A 14,959-nucleotide genomic window follows, 5' to 3' on the forward strand; every position below is an offset into this window, starting at 1 on the left:
AGCTGGACTTTCATGAAGGTTACATTATAGTAGTGGGAACACTAAATAGGGTGATGCAATAAACTGTCACATGAATATATGAGTGAGTGTGTGTGTGTGTGTCCATTCGAAACTAAATGATAAGCAAAGGCTTTCTGAGGAAGAAACATTTGAGTTTGAATGACAAGAAGGAATCAGACATGAGAAGATTGGCAGCAGGAGAGGACACCATTCCTACAGGAGCTAGTAACCCCTGCCCTATCACTGCATCAAGAAATCTCAGTAGCTGACATAACATTCTTAGATTCAAAAATTAAAAAAAAAAAAAAAATAGAAATCCCAGTAGCAAAGAAGGACCTAGAATACCATAGACAATTTTTATTTTTTATTTTTTTGAGACAGAGTCTCACTTTGTTGCTCAGGCTAGAGTGAGTGCCGTGGCGTCAGCCTTGCTCACAGCAACCTCAAACTCCTGGGTTCAAGCAGTCCTGCTGCCTCAGCCTCCCAAGTAGCTGGGACTACAGGCATGCGCCACAATGCCCGGTTAATTTTTTCTATATATATATTAGTTAGCCAACTAATTTCTTTCTGTTTATAGTAGAGACAGGGTCTCGCTCTTGCTCAGGCTGGTTTTGAACTCCTGACCTCAAGCAATACGTCCACCTCAGCCTCCCAGAGTGCTAGGATTACAGGCGTGAGCCACCATGCCTGGCCGAATAGCCTAGACAATTTTTTTTTCTTTAATTTAATTTATAACATTTTTTTTCTTTATTTAGCATAAGAGAAGTGAATCACTGTTCTGAAAGCCTAGACAATTTTTAAAAAGGAACAAGCCAGGCATGGTGGTTCATACCTGTAATCCTAGCACTCTGGAAGGATGAGGCAAGATGATCTTTTGAGGTCAGGAGCTGGAATCCAGCCAGAGCAATAGTGAGTCCCTATCTCTACAAAAACAAAAACAAAAACAAAAAACAACTAGTAGGGTGTGGTGGTGTGCACCTGTAGTCCTAGCTACTCAGGAGGTGAGGCAGGAGGTTCACTTGAGCCAAGGAGTTTGAGGTTGCAGTGAGCTATGACACCATTGCACTCTAGCCCAGGCCACAGAGCAGGACCTTGTTTTTTTAAAAAAAATCAAACTATTTAAAAGTAAAAAAAATTGAAAAGTATAAAAATTTAATAAGAAAATTTATATAAAAAAATAAATAGATAAAAAGAACAAAGTTGGAGGACTCACATTACTATACAGTTATAGTAATCAAGACAGTGCGTTATTAGTGTAAGGATAGACATTTATATCAATGGAAGAGAATAAAGAATTCAGACATAAACCTAATGCCATACTGTCAATTGAATTTCAACAAAGGTGCCAAGTTAATTCAATGGAGAAAAGATACTCTTTTAAAAATATCGTGCTGAGGCCAGGCGCGTTGGCTCACGCCTATAATCCCTAGCACTCTGGGAGGCCAAGGTGGGCGGATTGCTAGAGGTCAGGAGTTCGAAACCAGCCTGAGCAAGAGTGAGACCCTGTCTCTCCTATAAATAGAAAGAAATTAATTGACCAACTAATATATATAGAAAAAATTAGCCGGGCATGGTGGCGTATGCCTGTAGTCCCAGCTACTCGGGAGGCTGAGGCAGGAGGATTGCTTGAGCCCAGGAGTTTGAGGTTGCTGTGAGCTAGGCTGACGCCACGGCACTCACTCTAGCCTGGGCAACAAAGTGAGACTCTGTCTCAAAAAAAAAAAAAAAAAATATATATATATATATTGTGCTGAAACAATTAGATATTTGTATGCAAAAAAGGAACCTCAATTCATACTTTGTACCACATTAAAAAAAAAAAACCTCAAAATGGATGATAGACCTAAATGTAAAACCTAGCATTATAAAACTTGTAGAAGAAAACATAACTGAAAATTTTAGTAATCTTTGGTTAAGCAGAGATGTTTCAGGGCACACAAAATACACATCATAAAAACAATTGATACATTTGGACTTCATCAAAATTAAAAACTTGTTCTTCAAAAGACTCTTTTTAAAAAATGAAAAACAGCCACAGACTGGGAGAAATATTTGTACAACATATATCTGATAAAGAACTGGTATCTGGGTATGGTGGCTCAAGCCTCTATAATCCTCGTGCTTTGGGAGGCTGAAGCAGGACGATCACTTGAGCTCAGGAGTTTGAGACCAGCCTGAGCAAGAGCGAGACCCCCTGTCTGTACAAAAATCAGAAAAATTAGCTGGGCAAAACTAGCTTTTTTTTTTTTTTTTTGATGTGCTACTTTCTTTTAATTGAAATGAGGACAACAGCTGGTCACACTAGAGGGTAATGGCATCGTGCAGGTGGTTAAGACCATTCTTTGCTTTCGTGGCTACTCAGCTCCTGATTTCAAGTGCTACCCACAAATCCCTTAAAGCCATTGGAAACTGTCCTCCAAGAAGATCTGCCACACTGCACTGTTCAAAGGCGTGGCCGTACCGCAGCCGGGCAGTGCATCACTGGACATCATCGTCATCAAAGAGATCCTTAAAGTCGTTAAAAAAGTCTGCGTGAACGGCCTTTTCATTGGCTGCCAAGTCCATCAAGAGCCCGGTGCTGCCACCTGCTTCGTCCAGGTCCACATAGGGCCTGTGCAAAATTATCTGTGCACACCTGTAGTCCCCAGCTACTCAGGTGGCTGAGCTGGGAGGATCTCTTGAGCCCAGGAGTGTGAGGTTGCAGTGAGCTATGATGATGCCACTGCACTTTAGACCGGGCAACAAAGCTGAGACCATCTCTCAAAAGAAAAAAAAAAAACAAAAACAGAACTGGTATCCAGAATACATAAAGAACTCTCACAACTCAATGTTAAGAAAATAGACAATCTAATTTTAAAAATCAGCAAAAGATTTAAACAGACACTTCACCAAATAAAAAATACAGATAACAAATAAGTACATAGAAAGAGGCTGAATATCATTAGTCCTATGGAAATGCAAATTAAAACCACAATGTGATACCACCATGTACCCACTAGAATGGCTAAAATTAAAAATACAGACAGTACACAGCTGAGGAGGACAGGAACAACTGGACCTCTCACATACTGCTGGTAGGAAGGCAAAATGACATACTCCCTTTGGAAAACAGTTTGGTGGTTTCTTATAAAGTTACACCTACACTTACCACATAACCCTGAAATCCTACTCCTAGGTATTTACCCAAGACAAATAAAAACATGCCCACACAAAAACCTGTATACAAATGCCCAGCAGCTTTATTATAATAGTCCCATACTGGAAACCACCTAAGTGTCCATCAACTGGTGAATGGATAAACAAATTATAGCATACCATACAATGAAACACTACTCAGCAATAAAAAAGAATAATACATGCAACTATATGGATGAATCTCAAAAGCATTATACTAAGTGAAAGAAGCCAGACACAAAGCCCTATATATAGTAGGATGGCTTTTAATGACATTTTGGAGAAGTCAAAAGTAGAGGGACAAGAATCAGATCAGTGGTTGCCAGGGGCTGTAGAGGTGGGGGAAGGGACTGACTACAAAGAGGCACAAGAGAACTTGTTGAGGTGATAGAAATGCACTATATTTTAGTTGTGATGGTTACATGATTGTTTATATCTGTCAAAACTCCACAAATTGAACACTTAAAAATAGTGAATTTTACTTTATGTAAATTATTCCTCAATAAACTTGAATTTAAAAAGAACCACCTTGGCTGGGCACAGTGGCTCACACCTGTAATACTAACACTCTGGGAGGCTGAGGCAGGAGGATTGCCTGAGGTCAGGAGTTTGAGACCAGCCTGAGCAACAGCGAGACCCTGTCACTACTAAAAAGAGAAAAAAATTTATCCAGGCAACTAAAAATAGAAAAAATTAGCCAGTGGTGCCCACCTGTAGTCCCAGCCACATGGGAGGCCGAGGAGGGAGGATTGCTTGAGCACCTGGGATTTGGAGGTTGCTGTGAGCTAGGCTGATGCTACAGCACTCTACGCAGGACAACAGAGTGAGACTCTGTCTCAAAAAATAAAATAAAATAAAAAGAACCACCACTGATAACAAGTGTGGTTTTTAAACATGTGCACAAATTCTTTAACACTCCTCACTTCAAAAGGTGGAGCCTAATTTCACTGCCCTTGCATAGAATTAGGCTATTCTTATGTAGTGATACACTTCTAACAAACAGAATATGGCAGAAGTGATGGTGTGTGACTGCTGAGAGTAGGCCATAAAAGACATTGCAGCCTTCCCCTTGTTCCCTCTAGTGGATTACTCACTCTGGGGGAAGCCAGGTACCATATTGTGAAGATACTCACCTAGCCTTATGGAGAGGCCCAAGTGTTAAGGAACTGAGACTTCTTGCCAGCAATGATGTGAGCAAGACATTCTGGAATTGCATTCTTGAGCCCCAGTCCTTGAGTGAACTGAAGCTGCAGCTCTGGCTGACATTTTGTCTGCAACCTCATGAGAAAGCTTGAGCCAAAACCAATTAGCTAAGCCACTCCTAAATTTTTGACCCACAGAAACTGTGAGATAATATTTGTTGTTTTAAGCCACTAAGTCTGGGGTAATTTGTTACATAATTATAGATAATATAATTATGTATAGGCATTATATATAGGCATTGTGAGGACTTCAGATTTTGTGTGTGTGTGTTTGTGTGCGTATGCTGGAAGTCAGAACTTCAGATTTCATTTTAAGTAATTACTTTCCTAGGGAGTAGGCAAGAGCGGAAACAGAGAGACCAGTTAGGAGGCTATTACCATAGTATAGGCGAGACATTATGGTGGCATAGAGTAGGGTGGTGACAGTGGAGATGGATGTGTAGAGTGAAGGAAGTAGAGGAATCAAGAATGAGCCTAGGGTTTTGTTTGAATAGTTGAAATGGGGATAACTGTAAAAACAGATTGGGAGAAGTGATAGAGGAAAGCAAGGCTTGAGGAGTATGCAAGCATAATGTGTTTGAGAAACTGCTAACAGGCCAGTGCGGTTGGAGTTTATGGTGATTGGATGGGAGGCAAGAGTGGTGAGCAAGTAGGCTAAAAAGGCAGGAAAGAAAGGCCTTGTTTACTACAGCAAGGTGCCTGTACTTGCCAGGCGAGGTGGCTAACGCCTGTAATCCTAGCAGTCTGGGAGGCTGAGGCAGGTGGATTGCTTGAGGTCAGAGGTTCAAAACCAGCCTAAGCAAGAGTGAGACCCCATCTCTACTATAAATAAAAAAAGAAATTAATTGGCCAACTAATATATATAGAAAAAAATTAGCTGGGCATGGTGGCACATGCCTGTAGTCCTAGCTACTCGGGAGGCTGAGGCAGCAGGATTGCTTGAGCCCAGGAGTCTGAGGTTGCTGTGAGCTAGGCTGATGCCACGGCACTCACTCTAGCCTGTGCAACAAAGCGAGACTCTGTCTCAAAAAAAAAAAAAAGTGTATGTACTTTATCTGAAGTCTGTTTAGCCACTGGAAGTCACTAGAAGATTTTATGTAGGAGGGTAATTGAGCAAATTCACATTTTAGAAAGATAATCTGTAGCAGCAATATAGAGTTTGGATTGAAGAAGGGAGATATTGTCAACATTTTGATCTTAAACTTTCAGCCTCCAGAACCGTGAGACAATAACTTTCTATTATTAAATAGAAATATGAGTGGTTAAAGCCACTCAGTTTGTGGTACTTTGTTATGGCATCCCTAGCAAAAAAATAGGCCATCTATGTGACAAATTGTTTAATTTTGCTAATGCCTAGTGTACTAATCTGTAAAATAGGGGTAATTATATCTACCTCATAGGTTGGTCACAAAGATGAAATAAAATGTCATTTGTAAAGCACCTGGCATAAGCAGGCACTACATAAATATTACCTTGCATTTGTGAGACATGAATGTTACATGAAGACATTTTGAACAATTTTCTGATTTTCAGGAGGCGGCATAGTACATTAAATGGGTTTGGAGTCAGATGGATGTAAGTTCAAATCATGGCTTAGCAAACTATCATCTGTTATGGGTTGAATTGTATCTCCCCAAAATTCATACCATGTTTCTCTGAAAATAAGACCTACCCACAAAACAAGCCCTAGCAGGATTTCTAAGCATTTGTGCAATATAAGCCCTACCCCAAAAATAAGACATAGTGATGGGCGTGGCTACGCAGTGTATCTGCACAACCCAAGCATTTTGTCACGGAGCCGTAAAGAAGACGAGCAGCCCTTCTCATCTGGCCGTTCATGACAGCTATTATCCTAGAGGTGACTGGAAAGGTGCAGGCAGCCCTACCAATAAGGTCGGCTCCCCCTGTCAGGTCCCGGCCATCCTGTGCGTGCTGCAAGCTGAGGCTTTGAGGGGAAAATAACACATACCCTGAAAATAAGCCCTAGGGTGTCTTCTTGAGGAAAAATAAATATAAGATCCTATCTTATTTTCGGGGAAAAACAGTATGTTGAAGTCCTAACCCCTTGTACCTTAGAATATGACCTTATTTGGAAATAAGATCATTGGAGACATAATTATTTAAGATAAAGTCATACTCGAGTAGGGTGGACCTCTAATTCAGTAAGACTGGTGTCCTTATATAAAAAGGGGAAATTTTGATACAGAAGTGTGTATAGGGACAATGCCATGCCACATAAAGATGAAAGCATAGGCAGGCGCGGTGGCTCACGCCTGTAATCCTAGCACTCTGGGAGGTCAAGGCAGGTGGATCGTTTGAGCTCAGGAGATCGACACCAGCCTGAGCAAGAGCGAGACCCTGTCTCTACTAAAAATAGAAAGAAATTAGCTGGACAACTAAAAAAAAATACATATATATATATATATATAATTGGCTGGGCATGGTGGTGCATGCCTGTAGTCCCAGCTACATGGGAGGCTGAGGCAGAAGGATCACTTGAGCCCAGGAGCTTGAGGTTATTGTGAGCGAGGCTGACACCATAGCACTCTAGCCCCGGCAACAGAGAGACTCTGTCTCAAAAAAAAAAAAAAAAAAAAAGATGAAAGCATAGATTTTGAAGCCAAGGAATGCCAAAGATTGCCAGCAAACCACTGGAAGCGAGGGGAGAAATATGGAATAGATTCCCCCTCACAGCCCTCAGAAGCAACCAACCCTGTCAACATCTTGATCTTAAACTTTCAGCCTCCAGAACTGTGAGACAATAACTTTCTATTATTAAATAGAAATATGAGTGGTTAAAGCCACTCAGTTTGTGGTACTTTGTTATGGCATCCCTAGCAAAAAAATAGGCCATCTATGTGACTAATTGTTTAATTTTGCTAATCTCTAGTGTCTTAATCTGTAAAATGGGGGTAATTATATCTACCTCATAGGTTGGTCACGAAGATGAAATAAATTGTCATTTGTAAAGCACCTGGCATAAGCAGGCACTACATAAATATTACCTTGCATCTGTAAGACATGAATGTTACCCAAGAAAAGTACTACATCTCTGGAGATTTTTGTAAGATTGATTGCAATTGTCAGGGTTATGTTCAATGTAACCTAAAGTCACAGGGTGGATAAGATGACTTTAGAATCCCTTTTTCCCGCTGGATTCCTTAGAGAGGAGCTCTGGCATTGTCTTGCTCTTGGTGAAAATGTAGTTTCTTTGTGATAGAACACTAGTACAAAAACCAAAAGTACCCTCAAAGGCAGGAAGATTGAGGTCAACTAAACTAACAAACTGTGGGTGAACAGAGTTAGAGAAGAATGAGCCAGATGCCTTAGGCCACTGGACTCTTCCAGCTCACTTCCTTAGGTAAAAAATTTAGGCTGGGGATTGTCCTCTCCTCAGCTCCATAAGGGAAATGCAACAGAGGCCTCACCAGTCTCTGGAACGCCTAGTCCTTTCAGGCAGAGAGTCCTTTGCCAAAGCAAACAATCTCAGCTCTACGATTGTGCTTTGGCTGGGGTAGGGGAGAACAAAGATCCCTTTCTTTGCTTCCCCAACTCTATGGCTCCAGCCAAAGGCGCTGTTTACACAATCTTCCCTGGTGAAGAATTTGTTCCTTTTCTCTCCAGGTTGCAGCTGGAAAAGATTGATTCCCTCCTTGCCTATTTCCTTTTTCCCATGTCCCTGGGCAGGAAAAGTGCCCAATACCCCAAACTGCCACCCTCAGAGATGCTAGGACACTTAGCAGTAACTCCAGGCCCTTTTGTGATGTGACAGAGAATCTTAGTTTTGGTGGCAGAAAGCCTATCTGGCCAGGAAAGGAAGGGAGGCTGGAAAGATCAGGAGCCTAGCTTCCCTCTGTTCTTATTCTGTTTATTCCAACCTCTTTCACTCCCTAGGCTTTCTCAGCTCCTTTTCCAAAACTGAATCAAGTAATCAAAATCTAGGGCAGATTTGGCTTCCTTCTTTGCAAGAATGATAAAGTAGGTAGGATGAAAATAGTATTTTATAGTGGGTGAAGTTTTTCTTTAGTCTTTCGTTTATTATTAACTCCAACAGCACAGATGTCTCCCCATTCCCCAAAAACAAAAGCAAGAGAGAGAAAAGGAAACCCCAGAGTGGTGGAGTCTAATTTTAGTACTGGCAGAGAATCTTAGTGTTAAGTTTCTCCTGGTAAAGTGGTAACTAAGAAACTGCAGAGTTAGAGATAATTTATACAATCCACGTCTCCAACAAGTAGTTTTAAAACCTAATTTCACTTATTTCTATGACATTTCAGGGAGGCAGATAGTCTTGTCTATTTCATACAAAGGAAGTAATTGAAGCACAGGAAGAGTTAACCAAAAGCCATTCATTCAGTGAGTAACTGGAACCCAGGATTCTGGGACTTTCAATCTTGACTCCACAAGGTCAAGGTGCTTTCTAAGAATTTTATTGGTCTTTGGGGTACTGTACAAATTTTCCTGGAGCTAAATTTTCTCCCTATCTTAAGTCCCTACTGATTATTCTCCTGTTGCTAAGGGAGCTATGGGCTAGCTGTTTGTTACCCTTTGCAACTATGTTTTGGAAACTTGAAGTCCCTGCTTCAGCAGTTGGAAGATGTGAATGGAAAAGCGACTGCGAGGCTGCAAGTCTGTTTAGGCTCAGCTACAATCCTTACACATACACAAACAGCCCCCCAAACATGCCCCCAGCAAGATATGCAGAGTTCATTTCTGTAAAAGCAGCCATACAGTTCCTGGAAGGCTGTAATCCACAATGGTTAAAAATATCCCTCTTGGGGGCAGAGCTGAGCCAACTAAACTGAGCCTGCCCAGAAACCCAGAAATGGAGCAGTGGGGTAAAATAAACCCAGGGGCAGGCAAAATGCTACCTATCTACAAGATAACAGCAGGGATAGGGATAGTCATTATAAGAAAAACAGATAATCAACTTCACTGAGAAATTTCAAAAACTGTCCAGATTTGTCTTTGTCTCCTCTCCAGTGATATCCTGTCCCCCCACCCCCCGCCCCAGGAGGCACGGTGGTATAATTCGGAGCTTTAGGCGAGGGTTTTTATTCTGTTCTATCACTTCCTATCTAGAGAACCAAGTCATGATTCTCGAACCTGAAGTCTCAGTTTCCTCATCTGTTAAAAAAAGAGAAAAAAAAAAATGCTTCACACAAATGAAACAGCTATAGTAAGAGCATGGTATGCAATTTTTTAAAAAATGTCTTTGTTTAGCCTTCCTGAGCTAGATTAGAGTCAATGAAATTGGGAGGTAGAGGATAATAAATCAACTTTTAGAGTTTCCTTTCAATTCAAGATCCAAATGAAATTTTACTCGTACTGCAGATTGGAATATTGCACTTGTATTAGTTTTCTATTGCTACATAACAAATTACCACAAATTTAGCAGTTTAAGGCCGGGTGTGGTGACTCACGCCTATAATCCTAGCACTCTGGGAGGCCGAGGTGGGTGGATTGCTTGAGGTCAGGAGTTCGAAACCAGCCTGAGCAAGAGTGAGACCCCGTCTCTACTATAAATAGAAAGAAATTAATTGGCCAACTAATATATATAGAAAAAATTAGCCAGGCATGGTGGTACATGTCTGTAGTCCTACTCGGGAGGCTGAGGCAGGAGGATTGCTTGAGCCCAGGAGTTTGAGGTTGCTGTGAGCTAGGCTGACACTACGGCATTCAACTCTAGCCCGGGCAACAAAGTGAGACTCTGCCTAAAAAAAAAAAAAAAAGAAAAGAAAAGAAAAGAAAACAATATCCATTTATTATTTTAGTGTTCTATTGATCACAAATCCAGGCAGGCTTGACTAGGTTCTCTGTTTAGGGTTTCACAAAGCCAAAATCAAGAAAGACAAAGTCAAGTTGTCTGGACTTTTACCTATTTGAAGAAAGCTCATTCAGATTGTTGGCAGAATTCAGTTCCTTGCAGTTGCAGGAATGAGGTCCCCATTTCCTTGCTGGTTGCTGGCTAGGGGGTCACTCTCAGGTCTTAGAGGCCACTTTCTGGTCCTTGCATATGGTCCCCTCTAACTTCAAAGCCTGGAATGGTGCATTAAATTCTTTCTTCAAATTGCCTTTCTCTTCTGCTATCAACCCGAGAAAGCTCTCTGCTTTTTTTGAGACAGGGTCTCACTCTCTTGCCCGGGCTGGAGTACAGTGGCATAATCATAGCTCACTGTAGCTTCAAACTCCTAAGCTTCAAGCAATTCTCTTGCTTCAGCCTCCTGAGTGGCTGGGACTATACAGGCACCTGCCACTATGCCAGGTTATTTTTTTTAATTCTTTTTTGTAGAAATGGGGTCTCACTATATTTCCCAGGCTGGTCTCAAACTTCGGGCCTCAAGCAATCCTCTTGCCTCAATTCAGCCTCCTAAATTGCTAGAATCACAGGTGTGAGCCACCACACCAGCTCAGCTCTCTGCTTTTAAGGGCTCATGTCATTAGATCAGGTCCACCCAGATAGTCTCCCTATCTTAATGTCAACAGTTCCATATAACATAACCAGGGAGTGCTATTCAATTCACAGGTTCTGGGGATTAGAGGTCATCTTTAAGAAGGTCATTTATTCAAGCAGTACACATCAAATACTATAGTTTTTTTAAAAAGGGGGAAAAAAAGAGGGTCATTAAAAAAATTCTGCTTACCATAGCACTTATTCAAAAGATAAGAGGAGATGATCTTTTGGAGGTGGAATAGGGGGAGAAAGTAGGAGTAAACTATTTCTAACTAACCATTTACACTAATAAGGGAAGCCAAGCATTTGAGATGAGAAGGGCCTGACCTCATGCCTGGTATTTTATCCATGTCTTCTGTCATGTCTGAAGTGGCTACTTTGGTGACAACGTACTAATATTCACAGTGCCTCAAGGTAAATGCTCAAAAATAAAGAAATTTTAAGGAATTCCTGGGGACTAAAAGATCTTCCCATGTTTTAGTTTTTCCTCATCAAATGGTGAGAACACCAAGGTGTGCAGGAATGAGTCCTAATACATGTTGGAAAATGCATGGTATTATGAGTTATAGTTCAATAAAGGCAAAATTTCACTGCTCAAAACTTGGAGGACTAAGACAATATTTCCTACTCACCAATGTGATACTACTGCTCTTCCTTTTTCTAGTTCAGAATTTTACATGAATATTCTTTCATTTTATTTGAGTGAAGACACAGAACTAACCTAGGTGTCCAGACATCAACTTAGCTAGACATCAACTCAAACTAAATCACCCGTTGTTCCTGAGCAGCTTTCTCCTCCTGATGACCTTGTGAAGGCCTCAAGGGAGGCTGGAGGAGGTCTCCTCATTACTGCTGTTTAGCATTTAGATGATTTTCAAGGTGCACCATTTACTTCTAATGAGAATAGCACAAACCTACTGACATTCCTCCCAGGTGCCAAAGAAACACAATTGACTCTGTGAAGAAGAGGGAAGCAGGTCCCTCGGTCTTAAGCATCCCTAGGTTCTCTCTCTTTTTTTTTTTTTTTGAGACAGAGTCTTACTTTGTTGCCCAGGCTAGAGTGAGTGCCGTGGCATCAGCCTAGCTCACAGCAACCTCAATCTCCTGGGCTCAAGCAATCCTGCCTCAGCCTCAGGAGTAGCTGAGAGTACAGGCATGCACCACCATGCCTGGCTAATTTTTTGTATATATATTTTTAGTTGGTCAATTAATTTCTTTCTATTTTTAGTAGAGACAGGGTCTCGCTCAGGCTGGTTTCGAACTCCTGACCTTGAGTGATCTGCCTGCCTCAGCCTCCCAGAGTTCTAGGATTACAGGTGTGAGCCACTGTGCCCAGCCCCTAGGTTCTCTCTCTACATGCCTTCTGGCCGGATTTTAAAAATTTGGGACCGGGCGCAGTGGCTCATGCCTGTAATCCTAGCACTCTGGGAGGCTGAGGTGGGAGGATCCCTCAAGGTCAGTAGTTCAAAACCAGCCTGAGCAAGAGTGAGACCCCATCTCTACTAAAAATAGAAAGAAATTAATTGGCCAACTAAAAATATATATAGAAAAAATTAGCCGGGCATGGTGGTGCATGCCTGTAGTCCCAGCTACCTGGAGGCTGAGGCAGGAGGATCACTTGAGCCCAGGAGTTTGAGGTTGCTGTAAGCAAGGCTGACGCCACTGCACTCTAGCCCAGGCAACAGAGTGAGACTGTCTCAAAAAAAAATTTTTGGATAGTCGGTTCCCTCTCTATGCCAACCCTCTTCTGGGTGGCATAGACACTGCCTATAAAATGGCTATGTTTTGAGCTCCATGCTTTCTCCATGAGAAAGCAAATTATTAACATAATCAATATACATTGCATTTTGATGGATTTATCCTTTCCAAATGCTCTGGGTACCTCTGCATGTATTTGCATAATCTCTGGAATGAGTATTATTACCCATTTAGTAGATGGGGAGAAACTGAGGTTCTAGAAAGTTACTGGTTAGTGGTCTGCCCAACATCACAGTAGCCAGTGCTAGAAGAGAGATTAGAACTAGTCTTCTAATTTCAAATCACGTGCTATTTCTAAAACTACCAGCACAAGTAGAAAGCTTTCATAAATATGTTATCAAAGTTGGAGAGATCTTTAGAAAATTTGCTCTTTGGACCATATCTATTAAAACATAGCACTCCTCTATGAAGTTCTAGCATGTTTTAGGTTATTAAGTATGAAATGTCTGATTCCCTTAAATACTAAGGTTGACAGTTGGTATCTCTGACATTTCACTTTGTCACTTGTTTTATTTTTATTTTACTGTGAAGGTACACCCTCATATTTTCAAACACATGGTTTGGCTTGTGATTATCTTTCAAATTTTTTTTTAGAGCAATTTTTGTGAAACCATGGATAAGTAAAAAATTTGTGTTATTTTCAAATATGAGTTCCATTGTGGAATCAATGTTGTGCAGATAGCTCAAAATATCAACGAAGTGTTTGGGAAGGATGTGGCTAATGAACACACAGTACATTGATGGTTTGAGTTCTGTTCTGGTGATTTTAAGATTGAAAATGAGCCATATGGGCGACCAGAGACCAAAGTGATGGGTCTATGGGAGACCATAATGATAAGCTGAAAGCAAAGCCATCTCAACCTATGTATGAATTAGCAGCAAGGTTTGACATTACTATTCCAACAACACTGGACCATTTGAAACAAATTGGCAAGGTAAAGAAGCTGGATAGATGGGTACCACATGAATTAAATGAGCATCAGAAGAGAAATCCTCTCAAAAGTTGCCTTTCTTTGCTGTCATGACATAAAAGTGAACCATTTTTACACTGTATTGTTACATGTGATGAAAAATGGATTATTTTTGACAATCACAAGCATTTGGCACAATGGTTGGATAAAGATGAAATGCCAAAACAGTCCAAGACTGAACATTCAAGAAAAGCTAATGGTGTCTCTGTTTGGAGGCCCAGCACTGGTATTAACCACTACAGCTTCATGAAACCTGGTCAATCCATTACAACGGATGTCTACTACAACTAATTGGACAAAATAATGAAGATGCTTGTGATTAAGCAGCCAAGATTGGTCAACAGAGACAGGCCAATCCTCCTGCAAGACAATGCTCGACCACATGTCATACAAACAATGCGCTCAAACTACAGAGGCTGGACTTGGAAACTCTCTGTCATCTACCCTATTCCACACCTTACACCAACTGACTACCACTTCCTCCAGGCTTTGTACCACTTCTTGCAAGGAAAAATATTCAATTCTCAACAAGCTGTGGAAAACGCTTTTCACAATTTCATCGCCACTTGCTCTCCAAGTTTCTTTGCTGCTGGCATAAACAAGCTACCATTAAGATGGCAAAACTGTTGATAGTTTAGGTACAACTTTAATTGTATTGCTTCTTGTTTGAGATATAATAAACTTTTGATTCAAAATGAGACATTTCGTATTTAATAACTTAATATCTTTTGGGGCCTGAAACTAACAGGACCCAGGTTGCTTTGATTCTTCCTGAAGAAATTTGCTTCTAAGCTTCTTGCAAAACCATGTCATCATTCACCTCAGAGAGAACAAAAACATGCTGGCTACCAAGCTTTGCACTCCAAGGACCTAAGTTGTTAAGAGGTTAGCTCAACCCAGTCCCAAACAAAGGACCAAGGAAATAAAAGAGATACCTGATGACTCAAGAATAGGATGGGGCAGCAGTGGATCCTACCAGAGGTTTAAATTCAAGTGCCAGAAACAAAGGGAGGGCTATTTCTCATCTCCAAATATGTAAATATTAATACTTCCCACCAACTCTTGGCTAGAAGAGACAGAAGTTAGGATCTGATCTTGTGAGGTTCACAACCCAGAAAGTAGTTATTTGAAGACAATATAGCAATCAGGAAGCAAACTGCAGACAGGTCCCCTTTCAACCCTTGAGCACAATAAAAAAAAGGCAAGGGGGAATGATTTGGAGTGACCTGCTTCCTGAGCTTCAGTTTATTCTGGGGTCAAGTCCCTGCCCTGGGTTTTAATTTTAGTCACTCACTGGACCAAAAGTAATACTATGTGGTCACCTACATTATCTTTTCTGAAAGAACAATCATGTATACCATTTTTCAAGTATGTGTAAGATAAAGCTTATTGAAAGTTTATCA

This window comes from Microcebus murinus, chromosome 10 (genome assembly GCF_040939455.1).
Source record: "Microcebus murinus isolate Inina chromosome 10, M.murinus_Inina_mat1.0, whole genome shotgun sequence".
In the NCBI taxonomy this organism is placed as follows: domain Eukaryota; kingdom Metazoa; phylum Chordata; class Mammalia; order Primates; family Cheirogaleidae; genus Microcebus; species Microcebus murinus.